The 22,714-nt window shown below is 44.4% G+C and overlaps 1 long non-coding RNA gene across 2 annotated transcripts in view; it reads right to left on the bottom strand.

Annotated features, from left to right (window-relative positions):
• Window positions 1–5,379: 5,379 nt before the first annotated feature.
• Window positions 5,380–22,714, bottom strand: part of LOC131906063 (uncharacterized) — a 32,139-nt gene continuing 14,804 nt past the window's right edge. The window contains exon 3 of one of the 2 annotated variants that reach the window (XR_009378113.1): window positions 5,380–5,760. This is a non-coding gene — a long non-coding RNA (uncharacterized LOC131906063). The remainder of the gene's footprint in view (window positions 5,761–22,714) is intronic. The other variant, XR_009378114.1, reaches the window with a different exon arrangement.

Raw genomic sequence — 22,714 nt, 5'->3', positions numbered from 1 at the left:
GCAGACTCACATTTGAGAAAGAGGAACTTGGAGGGCTGCTATGACAACCTCTACCCACCCCCACCCCAAGGAAAGTGGCAGCCTAGACAGAAAACCATCAAGGAGAACTCTTGAAGGTTTTGATGGGGATGCTGAAGTGCAGCTCTTCACAACTGATGGCGTCTGGTGGGGATGTGCTGGGGAAGGACTCCGTTTTCTTTAAGGGGCTGCCCCTGGGAGTTTGACCATGCTCCAGTGAGTGTATGGATAACACAGCTGTTGTTGCTGTTTGTTGTTTTTTTTTTCTTTTCTCTTCTTTTCTTTCTTGGGGGTAGGGGCTACAAGGGCAGGTGCTTGGGGTTCATGATGTGAAATGCCCAAATAATCAATCTAAAGTATTATGGAAAAAAATAGAAGTCCTTACTCATCCAATTATCACTTTATAAGTAAAAATTAAAATGTCACCCTGTAAAGTGAATGCGAAGAAACAGCCAATGTGGTGTGCGAAGTGAACGGGGAGAATTATAATGAACCTCTCTCTTCTATAAAACCCAAACTCCTTATTACCAAAGGTTTGAGGAAGATCTGCCGTAGAGTTCCAGATCTCCAGAACACATACCAAGAACCTCCCCCTCCACTCTGTCTCTTTCCTCTCCATCTTCAGCTGCTCCCAACTATAGTCCCTGGTCACTCACCCTCCACTACTCATGACAGATCCTCGTGTTTTAAATAGTGGCCTTTGGCCTTGGTTTGTGCCACAGACTTGACTAGCGTGTGCACTGGGAACTTACTAAAAGTCAAAAAAGAAAAGGTAGGAAGCACAAGATAGAATGTTTCCAAAAAGATGCTTTCAGTCTTATAAGGAAATCTGAGAGGGCCCTACAGGTGACTCTCTAACCCGAAGACCCAGTCTACACTGCCTTCTTAGCCAGGCTCCAGCCCAGTTCGATTTGCAAATCTTGCCTCTAGGCCTCAATGGCCCGCTATTGAAATGGAGTAGTTGACAATCGAGGATGACAGGCAAGTTTTAATACTATGACAATCCTATGTGTGTGTACACAGCTTTCTAGAGAGCTGCACTGCAAAGGTGCTGAGACCCAGGGAAACAGTCGACGGCAGTACCGGAAGTCTGTCTGCTTTGCACATAGAAGAAGAGAACAACTGCAAAAGCAATGTGCAGCTTCCAGTCCTTGCCAGGAACAGTGAGACTCCTTTAAGCCGTGACACCTGTGCCACACGAACGCGTCCCCTGGGCCTTTCCACATTCAGCAGCTAATGAATATGGGAGCACAGGGATCATCTTGGTTGTGAAGAGGCATCATGGGTCAAGAATAATGAGAGGACAGAACTGGTCTGTGGTGGGAGTGCAGAAATGCGGGGTGGGGGTGGGGAGGGTGGGGAGCGGGGTGGGGAGGGTGGGGAGCGGGGTGGGGATGGACAGAAGGTGCTCCGGGTTCCTCTCACACCAGAGCCTCAAATGGGAGGGCAACTTGAAGCTTCAGGGGCACATATTTCAGTAATATCCATTTTCTTCAGTAGTTAAAGATAAATCTGATCCAGGGATTCATATTGAAATCTTATCTTCCAGAGTAGAATAAAACCTACATACATGATTTGTAAATATAAGAGGAGATGACAAAGAAACGCCCTGCTTGCTTAGCCTGCTGCCTGAACCCTGCCTGGGCTCCCTCTTCTGTGCTGACAGGGTAATGCCACAGGAATCTGACACTGGTATCAGAAAGTGATCGAAGGAGGGAGAGAGGTACAAGTGTCTCCAGGTACTGACTCTGCAAAGGAACCTTGACACTTAAGACTCTGAGCTGAGCCAGGGCACTAGCCAGGCCCCTCCAGGAGTGTGAGACAAGGACCTGGTGCCCTAAATGGGCCGTGTTAGCATAAGCATTGTTTTGGCAAGAAAGACACCACCTCTGCTGTTAGGGCTCCTGGGCAGAAATGAGCTGTTTTTGCCTTTCGTTCATGTTCTTCCATTGGACAGTGCTATTTGTGTTGCTAGGGTATCATCTTCCAAGTGGCCTAAAGGACAAGTGTTGATTGAGCATCTCCTATGTGCCAAGCACTGTGTGAATTCAACAACCCATTTAAAACCCATGAGCATCTTAAATCCATTGTTCTGGACTCCTTCGAGTCTGGCCTTCTTCGTACGCCCTGTCTTGGCAGGTTCACTTTCCTCTCTCAGAGATCCAAGGCAAATGTTGAGCTCATTCTCTCTCCTCTGGATCGCATGGTCCGTTTTTAAATCCAGTCACAAAGCATGAGTCACCTCCCTCTGCCACTTTGCCTAGGGCTCAATCAGACTTGTAGCAGCAGGTGGAGCAACCGGCCAGGAAGAGAGCTCGTAACGGGAGCCAGCAACAGGGAGAATGGGTAGACAGACAGAAGCCCAAGTCAAGATCTGAGAATACAGACTGGACATTCCAGAATATACTACAGATGCCCTGTTGCAGGCCATGGGAGTTTTTGGAAGCTGGAAGCTTATGGATCACCTGTCAGCTGTCATGTCCTGAGTTAGCTGTGAGTCACTGTGATCCTCTTGTCTGGATCACTCATCTTGCTCCTCGGTTCCCAAGGAGTCTTTAGCATCTCAATATTGCAGCTTTCTGTCTTTCTGACCCAGATCCCTGTGACCCATCAAGCCTTCTCTTCTGAACCTCAGACACAGACAGCTGTTTTCCATAATGTCCCATGTGTCTCCCTGATCTCACTGGTCCCAATGAGGTCCTGATGAGCTGAGTGGCAGCTGCCTCCCAGCTTCTGACTCCTGCTGGCCCTACCTGCTGGTCTTGTGCTCTCAAGTCTCTATTCTACCTCTTGTCCTTTCTGCACAAACTCTGCCCATCTTCCCACCCCAGCCCCACATGCTCCTGTCATGTGTTCTTTTGTTTTTGTTTTTTTTTTTCGTTTTCTGAGACAGGGTTTCTCTGTGTAGCTTTGTGCCTTTCCTGAGACTCACTTGGTAGCCCAGGCTGGCCTTTTTGTTTTTTGTTTGTTTGTTTGTTTTTGTTTTTCAAGACAGGGTTTCTCTGTGTAGCCTTGCACCTTTCCTGGAACTCGCCTTGTAGACGAGGCTAGCCTCGAACTCACAGAGATCCGCCTGGCTCTGCCTCCCAAGTGCTGGGATTAAAGGCGTGTGTTATCACCGCCCAGCACTGTCATGTGTTCTTGAACAATAGCAATCCTCTTCTTATTTCAGACAAGCATTCAGAGGGCCCAAAAACTGTGAGGTGTTTGTTTTGGATCTATAGTTCAAGAATTCCAGCAATGGAGATCAGGGAAGTAATAAAACCCTCTAGCTTGTTTCTATAATGTTTAATTATGTGTGGATAACTGCCATCCTGACCACTTCTGCAGGTTCATGCTGGAAATGCTAATGAAAGCAAGGGGAAAATCCATCAGCCACCATCTGACTGTTGCTTGTATAACCGCCCTGGATCCTGGATACTCAGGGTGGCAAGAATGTGCCTTAGATGATGTTGGGACTTCTTGCACTGAGTTGAAGCATTTCAAGGCTCCCACAAGTAGTCAGGCAGACTCCAGTGGCATTTTCTTGGACTCCCCAGCCTCCAGAACCATGAGCCAAAACATCAATACATTTTTTTTCTTTATAAGTTACCCACCCTCTGCCTAAAATGGCTTACCCTAGTAATCAGATGGGTGACTACCCTTACTATCATCATAGAGCCTTCATCCAGTAACTGATGGAAGCAGATGCAGAGATCCACAGCCAAGCACCAGGCCGAGCTCTAGGAGTCCAGTTGAAGAGAGAGAAGAGGGAGTCTATGAGCAGGGGGCATCAAGATCATGGTGTGGAAACTTACAGAGACAACCAAACCAAACTAGTGGGAACTCATGAAATTTAGATCAACAGCTACGGAGCCTGCATGGGACTGGACTAGGCCCTCTGCATATCCAGACAGTTGTGTAGCATGATCTGCTTAAGGGTACCCCTGGCAGTAGGATCAGAATCCAACCCTGGTGCATGAGCAGGCCTTTTGGAGCCCACTTCCATGATGGGACACCTCTCACAGCCTTTAGGCAGGGGGAGGGGCTTGAACCTGCCTCTACTAAATGTATCTCCCTATGAGAGGCCTTACCTTCTTGTAGGAGGGAATGGTGGATGGGTTGGGAGGGTAAGGCTGGAGGGGCAGGAGGAGGGAAGAGGGGGATCTTTGGTATGCAAAATGAATTTAAAAAATTACCCACCCTCAAAAACTTTGTTATAGCAACAGGAAATGGCCTAAGACAGATGAAATGGGTGAAGAAAAGAGATGAATTGGAGGCAGAAAGAGGGGGCAGCAAGGAGGATCTATGCACACCATCCCCTCCATGGGAAAGAGTTTCCCTACTCATTCACTTCCTGGGGGAGATTTGTCTTGACCCAGACAATTGACACCACATCCCTGCCATTTTATACTATTACATCCTGGCCACAGATGCTCTTGCACTTGCTTGGGTGGTGATTTCAGTAGTAGGATCTCGCTGTCTGGGCTCAGAGAGGCAAGGGGGACAAAGCCTTGTCTGGTTGACTTACCACCATCTTTGCAACGCAGGTCATAGAGTAAGTAAGTAGGCACCTCGAAAATATTTGTTAATGTTGATGAGCAGGAATACCAATTGTTATCAGTTATAATTAATATACTCCATCCTCACAATGCAAAGAGATGAGACAGTCACTACTGTCTACATGTTAAAGTTAAGAAATCTCACATTAAAAAGGCAATGTCCTTAACCAGAGAACAGGGAACTTGACCAGGGTCTGCCCCCAATGATACTCCTTGGCCTCCTGTGGCCTGTGTATCACATGTAACAATACAAAGGGCCAGCACTTGTACCAGGTGCTTTCTACCCATGTGGCTTTGGGAAAGGCTTTTCCATGCTCAACACTCTAAGCCACAGCCAAGTTGAACTGAGCAGAGGTTGAGGCTGGTGGCAGATGCTGATTCCAGATCTCTTTTGTTTAAACAATGTTGTTTTAGTTGAATTTTAATGCCCTTGGTGAAATAAAAACAGTAAAAATGTAAAACTTCCTAGTTCACCCAACTGCCCACTTTGAATTTTCTGGGCCTAATTGAGCATCAACACTAGCTATCTGCTTCGGTTTCTGAGCTTTTGAGTCTCCAGCCCCTGAACCAGGTGTCTCTGCACCCTAGTTACTCAGGAGGACTCTGTAGACATTCTTGTCCCTGCCCAGCTACACACACACACACACACACACACACACACACACACACACACACACAAAGTGTGAAAGAGGAGAGAGAGAGAGAGAGAGAGAGAGAGAGAGAGAGAGAGAGAGAGAGAGAGTTCTGTATGTGTCAGCATCTTCCAGGACCTTGGTTCCTAGACCCAACAAACTCCATGTTACAGTATGAAGGTCTCGTTAGCTGTATCAGTGCATATAAAGTGTATTCTCAGTGTTTTTAGGATAAGCATTCAAACATGTGTGGAGACCCTCAGGAAAAAGGCAAAAGATGCCTACAAAATAGCTCATATATTCAGAAAAAAATTTAAACCACATGTTTCTGCTTCTTTTACTGATTCTTTTACAAGTAAACCATTAAAGTATAGTCCTCCAAGAGCTGTTTGATGTCCCAAGAGCTCCCAAATATTTTACAAGCTGTTTTCCTTAGAACCAAGAGGATGTGTTTAAACTTACCTAAGAGGGATGGAAATAGCCCAAATCTGGAGGATTCTTTCATGGCCTTTGAATTGGACCCAACAAATATTTGGCCTCTCGCTCTCCATGGTGGGTGAAATCTGTAACTGACATGGTGAAATCAGGCTGGCTTGGTTTCTGGACACTCAGGAAAGAATGTCTGTGGATGGACCCAGGCTTGGGGAAGGTATCACATTTGTAAGTGTGGCTTTCCTGTTGTTTGGCCTCAATCTCTGCACTAAGGGTCAAGTGAAAAGCTGTCGAAGGTTCCTAACAAATGGGTTGGTCGCCCATTGATCTGAAGGCCCCATCTCAAGTCTTCTACCACATTTGTGATTGAAAACAACTGACTGACATCTCTCTTGTTCTTCCAATCAGAAAGGACTAGTAATCTCACCTCTCTAGGTGGACTGAAGTCCCCCCGAAAGCATGGTCACCCTGCACATTCCCTTGCCTGTACCATCATGGATGCACATGCATGAGTTCAAGCTGGCTTGGGCAACAGTGCTTTCCAGCTTCCCATCTCAGTTTATGCTGCTCACGACAGGTGCGTTTTCCTCCCTCCACATCCTTTTGTTATTTTTGAGAAACTAAATGAAATAGCAGTTTTAATATCTCTGTTTTTACATTAGTGCACTCTTCACAAATTCACACATAAACAATTTTACTTAGTTCTTGTTATTCTTAGGGAATCCTGGGAACAGCCTGCACACTGTGCTGTCCAGAGAGCAGTGATATTCAGGGGGAGTAGGTAATGGTGGAGCTGGCATGGGTTCCTCGATTTACAACTACCAAAATAATTAAGGCAATTTCTTTGGAGGGAGTTGCATTTCAGTGAACACCACAGGGCAGTATAGCCACCATGGGGGCTAGTGTGGCTTCATTTCAGGAACACCACAGGACAGTACAGCCACCCTGTGGGCTAGTGTGGCTTCATTTCAGTGAACACCACAGGACAGCATTTCCACCCTGTGGGCTAGTGTGGCAGCATTTCAGTGAACACCACAGGACAGTATAGCCACCCTGTGGGCTAGTGTGGCTGCACTGTGACAAGAATAAGTCAATCTCTAACCCTAAGGAAGCTGAGGAGGGGTGTGAGCCTCCTGTGGGTGCTTACCAATCAGCTCCAAAGGCAGAAACAAGCCTTCCCAGTGAGTTGATGAGAACCTACTAGGTTGAGGACAGCAGGGAGGGTGGGCCTAGTCTCATTGTACTGTAAGAAAAACAAGCTCATCAAATTATGAGACTTCTAGAACTCTGCTATTATCCAGGATGAAAATCACCCCAGGCACCTGGATCTTTTCAGAATGAAAACATACAGTTGGGACAAAAAACAGGGCTTTGCCTAATTACCCGGTATTCAGCACTTTATTAAGGGCCTTGGTGTGTGCGTGTTAAGCAATCAACACAGCATACAGCTTCAGTTGTCCTTCAGTATAGCGCGGCTGTGCTCATGGGTGCTGTATCTGACTCCAGGGACACTCCCCCCCCCTCATGTCTCCAGGAAGCAGGTCATTCCATAGACTCATGCACACCAAGTCCTTGAAGCCCCAAAAACTTGTCCTTCAGAGCCCAGAGAAAGAACACACTGAAGCCAGGCTTCTAGCCCTTTCTTCCTCCTCATGTCTCAGAGGTGTGCGTGGTAAGCATTTGGTGTTCTCCATTCTGTCTTCCTGTCTGGAATTACTTCACGTGAAGCACTCTGGGTCACTTGGCCTTGCTTTGGGTTTGGAAATGAACCCACACTCAACCTGACATCACCACTTTAACTTTTGGGTGTGGAGACACATAAAAGGTCATTTCTAAAGTAGCTGAGAAAGCCACACCTGCTGACGGTGGCCAAGACATAAGCAGAATATGTGACTCCTGCTAATTTGATTAAGTTCTGTCCATTTATCTTCTATTACATGATGGAGAAGGAGCCTGGACTTCCATTAATTACTCACTGTACTCCTAATTACATGCTCCCTTCTGTGCTGGTTGCCGGGACCTCTGGGTCAGAGTCCTGCAGATGGAGAAATAGAGAAGCCTCCCAGTTCAGGAGGCACAAGTCCCACATCAAGGTGAAGCAGGGCTGGCCTCTCCTGAGTCCGCATGCATTGTCGCACAGAGGGAGTAGTCCCTCTGTCTCCACAAGTTCATCACTCTGTGATTGTCTTTTCACATGCTAAATCTCTCATTTTTATAAGAATGTTCATACTATTGGGCTATGAAACACACAAATGACTTCTAGTTATTTATATAAAATCCCTTCCTACGAATAAGTCCACAACCTGAGGTGCTTGAGGTTAGGAGCCGACCTATCTTTTCTTCCGGACAGGCAACTCACGACTCCACCATAGCTCTGGAAAAGCTTGTACTGTCTCTCAATCCTCAGTTCCCTTCTTTCATTTCGAGCACTTCCTGCCACATTTTATACTTGTGTTCTGTGACACTAAAAGGCCAGAAGTAAGCCTTTCACAAAGATCAGGTCAAATCCATGCAGACAGGGAGAGGCTGGCACAGATGCACAGAGTACCCAAAGATGGCTTTCATGGGTCTGAAGGTTGTCCGTGTAGACTTTTTTCTTGTCATTACAACCCCCTAAATGATAAGTCAGACAGCGATTTGTGATACATGGACTCTACTGCCTGCCAGGGTCCTGGAGCCAGGCCTCCATGAACATCAAGGGCTGGCAGTGTGGGAAAATTAAAGAGCCACATTTCTAGTCAGACCCCACCTCAGGAATATTCAAAAACTCAAATTAAAAAAGAACTTAGCACAAGCTGCAGTGGGAACCTCTTCCTCTAAGATAACACGGTGGTTGTCAGCTCATTCACTGGACATATGCCTCCTGCTTGGCCTTGACAAGAAGTGAGGAATGAAGATTCACCAGGACTTTGTAAGCCAGCCCAGCCTCTAGATACCGGCCCCGCTCGGTATTCATTGGTATCGCTCTGGGTCAAGGACTCATACCCCGAGTTAAGGCTTCTGAAAGCAATGTATCAAAAGTGTTTTAGCTTTGATTCCTGAGTCATTCCTCTGAATACTTACACACACACACACACACACACACACACACACACACACACACAGAAAAAGAGAAAGAGAGAGAGAGAGAGAGAGAGAGAGAGAGAGAGAGAGAGAGAGAGAGAGAGAAGGAAGAGGAGGAAGAGGAAGAGGAGGGAGGGAGGGAGGGAGAGAGATCAGCTTAACTCTAAAGACTTATAGCAAACAGGTCCTTATCCAGCCAAAGAGTAGATAAGGACTTGGCTTTAAATCCTACAGGGTCCATTTGTTGTCCCCAAACCAAGCAGAGTTGTAGCACGAATCTTAAAAGGGCTTATTAATAAAAACAAACCTGAAGCCAGGTATTGGGGGTGAATGTTGGAAGATAAGGGAGACAGAACAAGCCACAGCTTCCTCAGCTCGCCAATTCCTCAGCTGATCCTGTTTCCTCAGACTGGAAGCCTCTGAGTCCTCATCCAAAATGAATCTCAGCTGAGCTGCTGCTCAAAAGCCTAAAAGCTTAACCAGGCTCTAGTTCCTGGTCCTCACGCCTTATATACCTTTCTGTTTCCTGTCATCACTTCCTGGGATTAAAGGGTTGTGTCGCCATGCCTGGCTGTTTCCAGTGTGGCTTTGAACTTACAGAGATCCAGACAGATCTCTGCCTTTGGAATGCTAGGATTAAAGGTGTGTATGTCACCATTTTCTGGCCTCTATGTGTATCTAGTGGCTATTCTGTCCTCTGACCCCAAATAAGTTTATTAGAATGCACAGTATTTTGGAGGACACAATATATTACCACACTTCCCCTTTTTTGTCTAAAATAATAAAAGGTCACAGTCAAGAATTAAATTAACAATGTCTAGTCCATTATCATTTGACAGATTCAGACAAAAAACTCATTACATATATTAACAATGTCTAGTCCATTAACATTTGACAAATTCAGACAAAAAATTTTATTATTTATCCTATGTAAAATAAGCAGTTCCTTTTTAAAAGTAGATTCAATGATCTCCCTTTTTATCTTACCATATCCATATTCTCTCTTTTTTCTTTTCATAATAGATTCAATAATCTACCTTTTGTCATTTTTATATCTTCCCCTTTTTCTTTTTAGAGTAGATTCAATGATCTACCCATTTATCCTATTATTTCTTTATCTTTTTTCTCAGAGTAGAGTGTGATCTACCTCATATCTATATTCTCTTTTTTCTTTTTCTTTTTTTAAAAAACTCTGAATCTAATCTCCTTGTTTAGCTTTTTTTCTGACCATTAACAATTAATAACTTGTAACCAACCATCGTAAACAATGACAATATCCATAACTCATTAAACAACCAAAAAAACTACCCACCTCTTGGGAATGTGGGTGTCTTTTTCTTAAAATTACTTCCTGCTTTCTGGGGGTAAAGACATCTTTAGGGGATCCTGAAAAGAAAATTTTTGGGTTAATTGTCAAGTCCTGTATCATTTGTCCAGCCGCTGCATAATGAGAAAGTTCAGGGCTTGTCACAAGTCCTTGTTTAAGTAGTCTGTCAGGCTGGATCATCTCAGCTAGCCATCTCAAAATCGTCCTGAGTAGTTTGCAGTCCAATGCAGATCTTTAGGTGGTGTTAATCATCTTAATGGCTTTATCATAGTACATGTGGAATCATCAATTCTTGTGGGGTCTCATCATCTTTTTGTAGATTTCAAAGTTGCTGTTAGGTGTGGTCATGGTTCCCTGCAGATTTTTTTTTGTGCCTCCTCTGTGGTTTGGAGCAATCACAGTCTGATAATGCCTGTCTCTTGGAACCATGAATGTTCTTCCCTAGAACAGAAAATCTTCACAGCAATTTTCCCCACCATTTGTCTTGCCAAAGTTTTCCAAACTGACCTTTGCTGATGCTTTCTTGTAACACCATGGTCCTGGCAATTCTTCTCTGAACAAGCAGCAGTAAATTCTTCATCCCAGGTAGCAGCATCACCACAGTCACCAACACGATGAGAAGGAGCCAGCAATTCGGAGCAGCAGTCGCTGCCTCCATGGTCCCACCACTGTTTGTGGCTTGGCTCCGGCCAAAGCTTCCCCTTAGCAAGCCTCCTAGGCTGGCCTCAAACTTAGGATCCTCCTGCCTCTGCCTCTTTCAGCAAATCCTAGGGGCATGCACCACCACAACAGGCCAAGTGTAGCTCGGGCCTGAGCTGGAGCCTGAAAGGCCACAGGTAAGCGGCTTTTCATGAATTCATACCACGAATGTTGGGTGCCAGATATAGCACGAATCTTAAAAGGGCTTATTAATAAAAACAAATCTGAAGCCAGGTATTGGGGTGAATGCTGGAAGATCAGAGAAGCAGAACCAAGCACAGCTTCCTCACAGAGTTTGATGAACTCTCTGGGCAGGGCAGTGGGGATACTATTTACATTTAACTCTCCCTCTGTCTCCAGCCTCCAAGCTTCCTCACATTTTCTTCTAGGCTCCATCTTTCCAGGCTCTTCATCATTTCTGGGTCCATTCCCAAGACATCCTCTGGCTTTTCTCAGTCTCTCCTAAAATGCAAGCTGAAAAAGTCCCTGACCCCAAGAGGTACTGGCTTTGGATCACCTGCAATTTTTCAAGAATGAAAATAATAACAATAATAATAATAAAGCCCAAAACCTGTTTTGAAAAATGAGTCAGAGCCATGAGCACAGCTCCCTATGGAGCCGGCTTTGTCTCGGAGGACTTGATATCCTGGCTCTGCTTAAGACATTTTACACACCCAGGGAAAGTCTGAAATGTTAATGCCTCGAGACCCCGTGCAGTTTACAGAACATATCTTCTCTTTGAAAGCTTCTGTGTTAATCAAAAGTGATTAAAGCCAGGCCCCACCAGGGGCATTTTTTTCACAGTTAGAAACAAGTAAGGAAGGACAGAGATGATTATCTGACAGTTCAGCAGAAATTTGCTCCTTTCTATAAAAATACACAGGCAGACAAAGGCTTCACAATTTGTCTGATCTCATCACCTTTCAGCCCAGGGAAGCCTGGCTTGTGTATTCAAGCACAGGGGCTGCTGTGGGGCTTCTTCATAGTAGACCATCCTCTGTCTGGACTCCAGACCAGAAACTCAGCTTTCACCCTGCCTTCAGGGCTGCCACCAGTGTTTTTAGAGCAGTGAAAAAGTGTACCCTGTTCTCTGCACTCCTGTAACCATTTTGGTTTCTGCATGGGCTCTGGTGTGTTGTATGCGCCAACCCTAGACCCTGGGGTTCTGGAATCTTCATTGGGAGTCTTTGATGCCCACCCTGTGGTATCTTCCTGGAAAAAAGGAATACCGCTTCTTCTAAAGAGATATGAAATGGGAAGAATAAGTGCCAGCATTTCTGTCTAGGCAGCAGTCTCTGACAAGGTAAGTAATTGCAAGACAGATTCAATGGCTGCTGTTTTCAGCCTAGAAAATTAGAAATTTGTTAGGATAACTTTGGTAAAGCCCCTAAAACAACAGTTATTCTCAGACATTATTTTATGTGTGACAGAGGGTGTTCACTCAAGCACACACATGTGTCTATGTGTGTCTGTGTGCCTATATATGTGTTTGTCTCTGTGTGTGCATGTTTCTATGTCTGTGTATATGTCTCTGTATGCATGTGCGTGTCTGTCTGTGTCTCTGTGTGTCTCTGTGTGTTGGTGTGTGTGTCTCTGTGTGTATGTGTGTGTCTGTCTCATTGTGTCTATGTCTGTGTCTCTGTGAGTGTGTGTGTGTGAGTGTGTGTGTGTGTGTTATATAGATTTTCTTTTAAACATCAGAGTACTTTCCAGGAAAGCAGTTAGATACAAATAGATAAGTGTTCAATGTGCTCACTGAAGCTTTATTTTTAAAATGAGAAATTGAAAACACATTCAAAGATACAAAAACTGTGACCTACTAATCCATTCTGCGGCAGTGAAGAGTATGTGCTGAGATCTGAGTGCCCCAGCACGGTGAGTGCTTACTTCTCACGTAGTCTGATGTAGGGCAAGGGTCTTCAGACAGTTTTCCTGTAAGCACTGATTTTAGGATCTAGGCTGCTTCCAACCTGTGACTGTGTCACCCATGGGGCTGATTAGAATATTAATAGGCCAGTTGGATGATTTAGTGGCACATGCAGAAGCAGGAGGATCTCTGTGAGTTCCAAGACAGCCAGGGCTACACAGAGAAATCCTGTCTCGAAAAAACAAAAAGAAGGAAAGAAGGAGGAGAAGAAGTAGCAGAAGCAGGTTAATAAGCCAAATTTGAGATTGGCATCCATCATTTATATCTAAAAACCACTGCCCTGAACTCAAGTTGCAAGAAGGGCTTTATTGGTGAAATTATTAAGGCCACTCCACGTAGTTAAAAGGAGATTTATTTAATGGCGTAACTTACAAATTAAGGGATAGGTAGGTCGCGCGCGCGGGGTCTGGGGAAGGTGTATCACAGTCCAGCGGTGTTCTCTGGAGCTCTGCTTGGCCCACCTCCACCATCCAGGGTCCCGGAACCGAGAGAGCGCTCGGCCGATCCAGATCTAGGCGCCTCCCCTGGCCCCGCCTTGTAGACGTGACAGTTGCCCAAGTCTCAATGGGGGTTGGAACTTCCAGATCAAAGCTGGAATGGCTACCCACTACAGGGCTTGATCCACAGACTTCTTCCTGATCAGAGACAGGACATGCTGAGAAGAGCCCATGACAGGGACTCTGCCATTGCCTTGGTCTGTTTTGTGTTGGCTAACAAAATCCTTGATGCTACATAGAAGAGTGGCAAGAGACCCTGAGAGGTCAGACTCACTCTCTATAGCACACCACTCTCATAGCACATAATCCACACCCAAAAGCTCTGGCCAACTCCGTGAAGCGAGCATCAGTCTCTCCTCAAAGACATAAGCTGAACACTGTCCACCTCTCCTGGCCTCCCAAGGCCATGTCACCTTTCAATACTGTTGAATTGAGGAGCAAATCTCAATGTGAGTTTTCACAGAGATAAATAAATCATCACACAGCAGCAGCCACCAGAGGCTATGAAAACACTGCATAATCACACAGGAAGTTTTATGCCTTACAATCTGCCTTCAGAGAGTGTTCAATGAAATGTGAATGTCTTCACAAGCTATGGCATTCACCTGCACAGGGATTCATGTTAACTGTGGGAAGCACATTGTTCCCCAAACAGGCAAGTGTGCACACAGATAGTACCAGCATATTAACTGAGTTCATTTTAAGCCAAAACAACTTTTTCCTCTACATTCTTCTTCAACAATTCTCCAACTTATCTTTAGTAAACGCTTATCATTCCTCTATAAGAAAGTAGTGGGCTATGGAGCCCAGGGATCGGGTTGCAGTCTGGGGTTGTTGGGCAAGGTTAAAGGGTTTTAGTGGTGCACACCTTGAAAGAAAGAAATTGGAGAAAGAAAGATCTCCCACGCTCATGAGTCAGTAGGATTAACATAATAAAAATGGCCATCTTACCAAAAGCAATCTGCAGATTCAATGCAATCCCCATTAAATACCAATACAATTCTTTATAAATCTTGAAAGAACAATACTCACCTTCATACAGAAAAATAAAAAACCCAGAATAACTAAAACATTCCTGTACAATAAAAGAACTTCCACAGGTATCACCATCCCTGATGTTAAACTCTATTTCAGAGCTGTAGTAATAAGAACTACATGATATTGGCATAAAACCAGACAGGTGTATCAATGGAATTGAACTGAAGATCCACACGTAAATCCACGTAAATTTTCAACAAAGAAGCCAAAATTATACAATGGAAAAAAGAAAACATCTTCATCAAATGGTGCTTGTCTAAGTGGATTTCAGCATGTAGAAGAATGCAAATAGATCCATATCTATTACCCTGTACAAAACTCAAATTCAATAGATTAAACACCTCAACATAAATCCAGATACACCCGAACCTGATAGAAGAGAAAGGGGGAAATAATCTCGAATGCATTGGCACAGGATACAACTTCCTGAACAGAACACCAATAACAAGGGCACTAAGATCAACAATTAACAAATGGATCTCATGAAATTGAAAAGTTTTTGTAAAGCAAAGGACACTGTCAATAGGACAAAACAGCAGCCTACAGAGTGGGAAAAGATCTTCACCAACGCTACATTCAACAGAGGGCTGATTTCCAAAATATATAAAGAACTTAAGGAACTAGATATCAACAAACCAAATAATCCAATTTAAAAGGGGGGCACAGATCTAAACAGAAAATTCTCAACAGAATAATCTCAAATGATCAAGAAACACTTAAGGAGATGTTCAACTTCCTTATCCATCAGGGAAATGAAAAATGACTCGGAGATTCCATTTTACACCTGTCAGAATGACTAAGATCAAAAACACAAGCAACAGTTCATGCTGGAGAGGATGTGGAGCAAGGGGAACACTCCTCCATTACTGGTGAGAGTGCAAACTTGTACAGCCACTTTGGAAGTCAATGTGGCAGTTTCTCAGAAAATTGAGAATCAATCTCCCACAATATCCAGCTATACCACTCTTGAGCAAATATCTAAAGGATGTTCAATCATACCAAAAGGACACTTGCTCAATTATGTTTATAGCAGCTTTATTTGTAATAGCTAGAATCTAGAAACAACCTAGATGTCCCTCAACTGAGGAATGGATAAAGAAAATGTGGTACATTTACACAATGAAGTATTAATCAGCTGTTAAAAACAAGGACACCAGGAAATTTGAAGGTAAATGGATGGAGCTAGAAAATCATCCTGAGTGAGACAACCCAGACCGAGAAAGACAAACATGGTGTGTACTCACTCATAAGTAGATATTAGCTGTAAACTAAAGGATCATTGTGCTACAGTCCTCAGACCCAGAGAGACTAGGTAACAATGAGGATTCATGGGGGGCAATACCCAGCTCTTCCTGGGAAGGGTAAAGAGAAGAAATTTTTTGAGTGGACTGAGGACAGGTGGGGATGGGAACTTGAGTGATCAGGTTGGTGGGGGGTTAAGGAGAAGAGTACTGAAAGAGACTACTGGAAAGGGGGGCATTTTGGAGTCAGATAAAAACCTGGCACAAGGGAATCTCCCAGAAATCTATGAGGATGACCCTAGTTAAGACTCCTAGCAATAACAGGTACATAACCTGAACTGGCCATCTCCTGTGACTAGGCAAGACTTCGAGTGGAGAAAGTGGGAAGCCAACCCAGCCACATAACCTTGGACCTACAGTCTATCCTTCCTATGGGATGTGCTGGGGTAAGAGTGGCCTAGAGATTGAGGGAGTGGCCAACCATGACTGGTCTAGCCTAAAACCTATGCCAGGAGAGTAAGCCCACCCCTTACACTGCCTGGAGCACCAGGCCCCACAGGCTGGATGGCCCAGAGACCTAGAATAGAACCAAACCTAACTAGAGAAAAAAAATATCAATGTAATGATGTCAAATGATATTCTGTTATACTCATAGATTGGTGCCTAGCCCAACTGTCATCAGAGAGGCTTCATCCAGCAACTGATGGGAACAGAAGCAGAGATCTACAGCCAAACATTAGTCAAAGTTTGGGAAATCCTGCAGAAGATGGGGAGAAAGGGTTGTAGGATCCAGAGGGGTCAACCACAAGAAAACTCACAGAATCACCTAACCTAGGCTCACAGTGGTTCACAGAAACTGAACCCACAACCAGGAAGGCTACGTAGGACTGACCTAGGCACTCTGCATATATGTTACAATTGTGTAGTTTGGTCCTCTTGTGGGACTCCTAACAGTGGGAACAGGGGCTGTCTTTGACTCTTTTACTGGCCTTTGGGACCCTACTCTTCATGCTGCATCTCCTTGCCCAGGCTTAATACACGGGAGGTGCTTAGTCTTACTGCAACTTGATATGCCATGTTTTGTTGATACTCATGGGAAACCTGCTCTTTCCTAAACAGAACAGAGGAGAAATGGATTGGGGGAGTGGGAGCAGTAGGTGTTGGGGGGAGAGACTGAGAGGAGAGGAGGGAGGGGAACTGCCACTGGGATATAGAATAAATAAATTTAATTTTTAAAAGAAGTAGAGAAAGTTATTGACTGAAAGTGTGATTGATACTAATCTATATGTGATATTTGTAATGAACAATAATAAAGTGACTAGGAAACAGCTAAGGCTGTAAGTATTTGTGAGGCAGTCCTTCGAGCAGAGTCAGAGGGCTTTTCAGCGATGTCTCTGGTCCCCAAGAAGCCCTGCTAAAGTGAGCTGTTGTTATGGATGAGGGCTTGTGTTTTAGGGACTGAGAAGCTTCAGAACAGCCTGAGAGCTTGGCGTCCAGGCCTGGAGTTGAACAAGTGTGTAAAACACTGCTTCCAAAATGTGCTCTTAAGCCATCCAGTGATTAAAAGCATCCCATACCCCGGGAACAGGCTGGACTAAGTCAAGATAAGCAGACTTCTTTATTGCAGGGCTGATTTGAGCTGCAAATACACTAACATGTCACCTCAGTCTCAGACAGAATCAGTTGCAATCTGTAACACGCTCCACATGACTCCACCAACTAACTCCGTAACTAGGAACATCCTGTGAGACCAGACGCTGCTAAACAGCGTGGGAAATGTCTGTTTACTGAGCTCTTTAATGAAAGATGTCTACACTTATATCCGCTTTAGCCAGGCTCTGCTGACTTGCATTGTTGGGGTCTGGACAGCGCTAGAAGGTCGCAGGACACAGTCTCTGCTTTGGCCTCAGCACACTTACAAAACTATGAAGATGGGTTGTTAGGGACGGTCTTCATGAAAGATCATGGATCTTTCTGGAGTAGCCTCATCCTAAGGAACAGATTGGACACTCACAGGCAAGAGTGATTCAGAAAACATTGCCTCCTTCACTCTAAATGTTTCTGGAATCTGATTTGTCATCACCAACAACCTGGCAAATCACCCTATCTCCTCCTGGGTTCCCAGATTAGCTTCTCCCCAGACATCACCAGAATAAACTTGCTAAAACCCAAATGAGTCGTGTGCACCTCCATATCACCAGAGTAAACTTTCTAAAACTCAAAGTGAGTTGTGGCACGCCTCACTCGAGAGATTTCTGTGGCTCCTCACTAGGCCCAAAGTCAAAGCCCTTGCAATTCCTCATAAGGTCTCCATAACCAGCTTGTCCTCACCACCCAACCCCAAAGCTCAACTGACCATTTCCCTGGTCATTTCCTTCTATCTGCTCTTGGCTCACGTTGCTCTGTCTGCTTTGGCCCTGTATTAGTTCCTTTTATGTGATAAGACACCAAAACCAAGGCAACTCATAGAAGAAAGAGTTTATTTAGGGTTATGGTTCTTATGGATAAGAGTCCATGACGGCAGGGAGACAAGCAGCAGGTGTGGCGGCTGGAGAAGGATGCTGAGAGCTCATACTGTAAGCACAGAGAGCAAACCGGAAGTAAAGAGAGGGTTAATCTCTCAGAGCCTACCCCCAGTGACATATTTCCTCCAGTACCATCTAAATCTCCCCAAAGAGTGCCACTAACTGTTCAGATGTTTGAGATCACGAGGGACATTTCTCATTCAGACCACAACACTCCACTCCCGTGTTCCCATGGTCTCCTGGTTATATCATAATGCACAATGCAGTAGGTCCAACTTCAGAATAAGTCCCTAGTCTTTCAGACATAACACTGTTTAAAAGTCCCAAGTCCAAAGTCTCCAGAGACTCAAGGCAATGTCTTAATAGTAACCCCATGTAACCAAAAGGCAAATTATACACTTTCGACATATAATAGCACAGAATGTACATTGCCGTTCCAAAGGGGAGAAGTGGGAGCATAATGAGGACATATCATACCAAAGCAGGCCAGAACCCAGCAGGACAAATTCCAAATCCTGTAGTCCCACATCCCATGTCTGGGAGTTTATTTTCAAAGGACTTTAGATGGCAGTACCCCGCCAGGTTTGCTGCCTGCAACACACATCTCTGTCCTGGGTGATTCCACTCCATATATGCAGCCCTCATTGGCAGATTCTCCATGGTTCTGGGATCTCCAACATCTTGAGGTCTTCACTAAAACCTGGGTTTCACTTTCACAGCTCCACACAATGGCCTCTCATGGCCTCTCGCCCTCCCAGGGCCTTTACTCAGGAGCCCCTTTGCCAGACAGAGACTGTCTTAAATGGCCCTCTGAAACCATAGAGGGAGAATCCACAATCTCTTCACCCTGAATCTCTCATGCCTCTAAAACCAGTGTGGATGATTCTGCCAAGTTCAGCAGGCAGCTTGGGATGGACGAACATCCTTAAACCACATCAGCATCGCTGCTTCCACTCAGTTGCTTTCTAGGGGCATCAATGCCTTATGTTCTTATGCAGGTTGGAAGCTTAGCTGAACAGGGTCTTGCCCTGAAGACACCCTTCCCTCTACTCCAATGCAGATCGGAAGGTCTCTCAGTACTGGCACTGATCCCCATATCGCTCAGCAGAAGTCTTGGTGGACAACCTCAGTGTCCAGGTGTTCTTTTTCTCTTCAAACTGCACATTTTGTGTTTCTTTCTGCCCACCTGATCTTTTTCATTGTAGACATGCATAATAGTCATTAATAATAATAACCATGACACAGACTCAATATTATGTTGCCTTGAAATTGCCCATTAAGCTCTACTTACAGTGTTAAACAGTTTCTCTACTCCAAAGTCCTAAAGTCCTGTATATTTCTCCCCAAACCAACATGGTCAGGTTCTTCACAGCAACAGCCTACTCTCTGGCACCAACTTTTAGATTAGCTGTTATTATGTTGCTGTAACACAACACCATGACCAAGGCAACTTACAAATGGAAGAGTTCATTTGGGCTTATGATGGGGGAAAGTCTTTCTGTATGCTGTGAAAATATGTTGCTCTGATTGGTTGAGAAATAAAGCCATTTGGCCTATGGCAAGGCAGCTTAGAGACAGGCAGAAAATCCAAACAAATAGGAGGAAGGAGAAAGACAGAGAGGAGGAGACACTGCCAGCTGCCGCCATGAGAAGCAAGATGTAAAAGTACCGGTAAGCCACAAGCCACCTGGCCAAGTGTAGATTTATAGAAATGGGTTAATTTAAGATATAAGAACTAGATAACAAAAAGCCTGTCATGGTCATAGTTTAAAAATAATATTAGCCTGTGTGTGTTTATTTGGGTGTGAGCAGCTGCAGGACCAGTGGGTGAGAGAGATTTGTCCTGACCATGGGCCAGGCAGGACAAAGAAAAATTTTCAGCTACAGGCTTATAATTCCAGATGGATAAGAGTCCACCATGGTGGGGAAGCATGTCAGCAAGCAGCAGGCATGGTAGCTGGAGCAGGATATATATATGCATATGGTATAGGATTCCATGTCCTATACCATATGCATGAACACAGAGAACAAAGTGAGAATATGGGGAGGTCTTAAGCTCTGAAAGTTCACCCCAGTGACATACTTCTTCCAGCAAGTCTGCACCACCTGAACCTGCCCAAGTAGCACCAGACAAAGTGTTCAGATGCCCAAGACTATGAGGAACACTTCTCATCCAACCACAACAGCCCCATTGCTGAACTTCTGCCCGGCATTCTCAGTAATTTCCAGCTCAGATTTAGCACTTAATGTCCCCCCTGCATAGATGCCTAGTCATGATGTGATTTTTTTCCCTTAACTCTTAAGGGTCTTGGTTTGGGTATCATCTTCTCTGTGAAGACTTGGGTGAGTGTTCTATATACAGTCACAGTGCCTCCATCTCTCCTCCTGTCTATTCACAATCACAGTGCCTCCATCCTCCTCTTGTCTTCTTTTCCCTGGTTACTTTTATCTGCACCATTCAGCACTATTGGACACACTTCTCATATCCTCATTTATTTCTTGACACCTTGTCTCCCAAAATGAGAATAAATGAGCTTCAGCCCTTGGAAACTAAAAATGACTTGCCAGAGGGAAGAAAACAAATAAGCAAATGTTCAACAAGATTTACAGAATTTCCACAAAATGGGCCAATGCATTAAGTTCTGGACAGAGACAAGTCATGTTCTGAGACTGAGCTCAAAGGTGAAAGCTTAAACAAAGAAAGCTAACTTTTTTTTTCAGATATGAAGCCTTTCCCTTGCACCCATCATGATAGTCCCTTTCACAGCTCTGTAACTAGCCAGATGACTCCAAAAAGCCAGAGCTCTCTGGGTGTAGAGGAAGGAGCACTAGGCAAAGGATATATATATATATATATATATATATATATATATATATATATATATATATATACCCTGCTTGCTTATTCTCCATTTTGTGGATATTTTGCTTGTTTGTTTGTTTGTTTGTTTGTTTCTGTAGACTGGAAATGATAATCACTGAATCAGTCACAGCAATGCTGTAGTCTAGATTTCCTTCCTATGCAGGTGGATAGAATCTCTCAATTAATTGTTCTCTATCAGTCATTAAAGTCAGTGTAAATGGCTGAATTGTCTTACTCAAAGGTAAAATCCAACAAACAGAACAAAAGGGAATTTGAGCAGTAAAGTGCTTAGAAAGGCTAGACTAAAAATCAAATGACCAAGTTGTGTACAGGGGTGCATACTTGCAGTCCAGTTTTCAGGAAGCTGAGACAAGAGGACTGTGAGCCAAAGCCACAAAGAGGCACATAGACTTCAGGGCAAATCAATCAACAAGCAAACAAAGAAGAAAAAATCTGAGGCTCCATAAAGATGTAATGGTTGTACTGGGGACATTGGGGACAAGTGGGGATGGGAACACAAAGGATCAGATTGGGGTGGGTGGGTGGAGGGGGAGAGTACTGAAAGAGATGACTGGAAAGGGGGCACATTTCAAGGTCAAGTAGAAATCTGGTACGAGGGAAACTCCCAGGAATCTACAACAATGACCCCAGTAAAGACTCCTAGCAACAGCAGATATGTGGCCCAAATGGGCCTTCTCTTGTGGCCAGGAAAGAATTCCAGTGGAGAAATTGGAACAACAATCCAGCCACATAACTTTCCTCGATCTACAGTCTGCCCTGCCTATGGGATGTGCTGGGGTAAGGGTGGTGCAGAGATTGTGGGAGCGGCCAACCAATGACTGGTTGAGCCTGAGACCCATGCCCCGAGATATTCTGCTATTCTCATAGATTGGTGCCTACCCAATTGTCCTCAGAGAGGATTCATCCAGTAACGGATAGAAACAGATGCAGAGACCCACAGCCAAATATTAGGCCAAGCTCAGGGAATCCTGATGAAGAGAGGAAAGAAGGATTGTACAAGCCAGAAGGGTCAAAGACATTACAAGAAAATCCACAGAAATAACCAACCTAGCTCATAGAAACTCACAGAGTCTGATCTGACGACCAGGGAGCCGGCATGGGACCAACCTAAGTCCTCTACATATATGTAACAGTTGTATAGCTTGATCTACTTGTAGGACTCTTTACAATGTGAGCAGAGGCTGTCCCTAAGACTTTGGCTGGCTTTTGGGAACCTAATCCTCATACTGGGTCACATTGCCAGCCTTAATACATGAGGAGGTGCTTAGTCTTACTGTAACTTGATGTACCATATTTTGTTGATATCCATGGGAGGCCTACCCCTTTCTGAACAGAAATGGAGGAGGAGAGGGTTGAGGGGTGCAGAGGGGAAGTGGGGGGAGGCAGTGGTAGGAGAGGAGGGAGGAGAAACTGCAGTAGGAATGTAAAATAAATCAATAAATTTAAAGAAAAAAGAAATCTAAACACATAGAGACACACACACAAATGATGTACAGATGTTTATGTTTTAATAGTGCTGAATACAATTAAAATGTGGAAATTACATAACAAACATTAGAAAACTGAAAATTAGAGAGGTTGGTGTAAGTTTTCTGAGAAATGCACATCCCGACAGATAATATGGTAATGAGCTTGTGTTTCCTTTTGATTTAATATATCCCAGTCCGGGAACTAGAAAAGTATAGAATCTAGAAATGCCAATAAAAACAGATAAAGAAATTAAAAAAAAATCTTCCCCTTCCAAAACAAAAGGGAGAAAGAAAATCTCATTTTTTCTAGTCTGGGGAACAAGAATGGAGCACTGTGTTCTAGCAGAAGTCCATAGAAGAAAGCTGCACCCATCTTCTTCCCAGCAGCAAGGGCTAAGTGGGAAGTCTATATTGTCATTCT

Source organism: Peromyscus eremicus, chromosome 3, assembly GCF_949786415.1.
Source record: "Peromyscus eremicus chromosome 3, PerEre_H2_v1, whole genome shotgun sequence".
In the NCBI taxonomy this organism is placed as follows: Eukaryota; Metazoa; Chordata; class Mammalia; order Rodentia; family Cricetidae; genus Peromyscus; species Peromyscus eremicus.
Note: the sequence above shows the minus strand (reverse complement) of the source record. Positions and strands in the feature narration are given on the sequence as shown.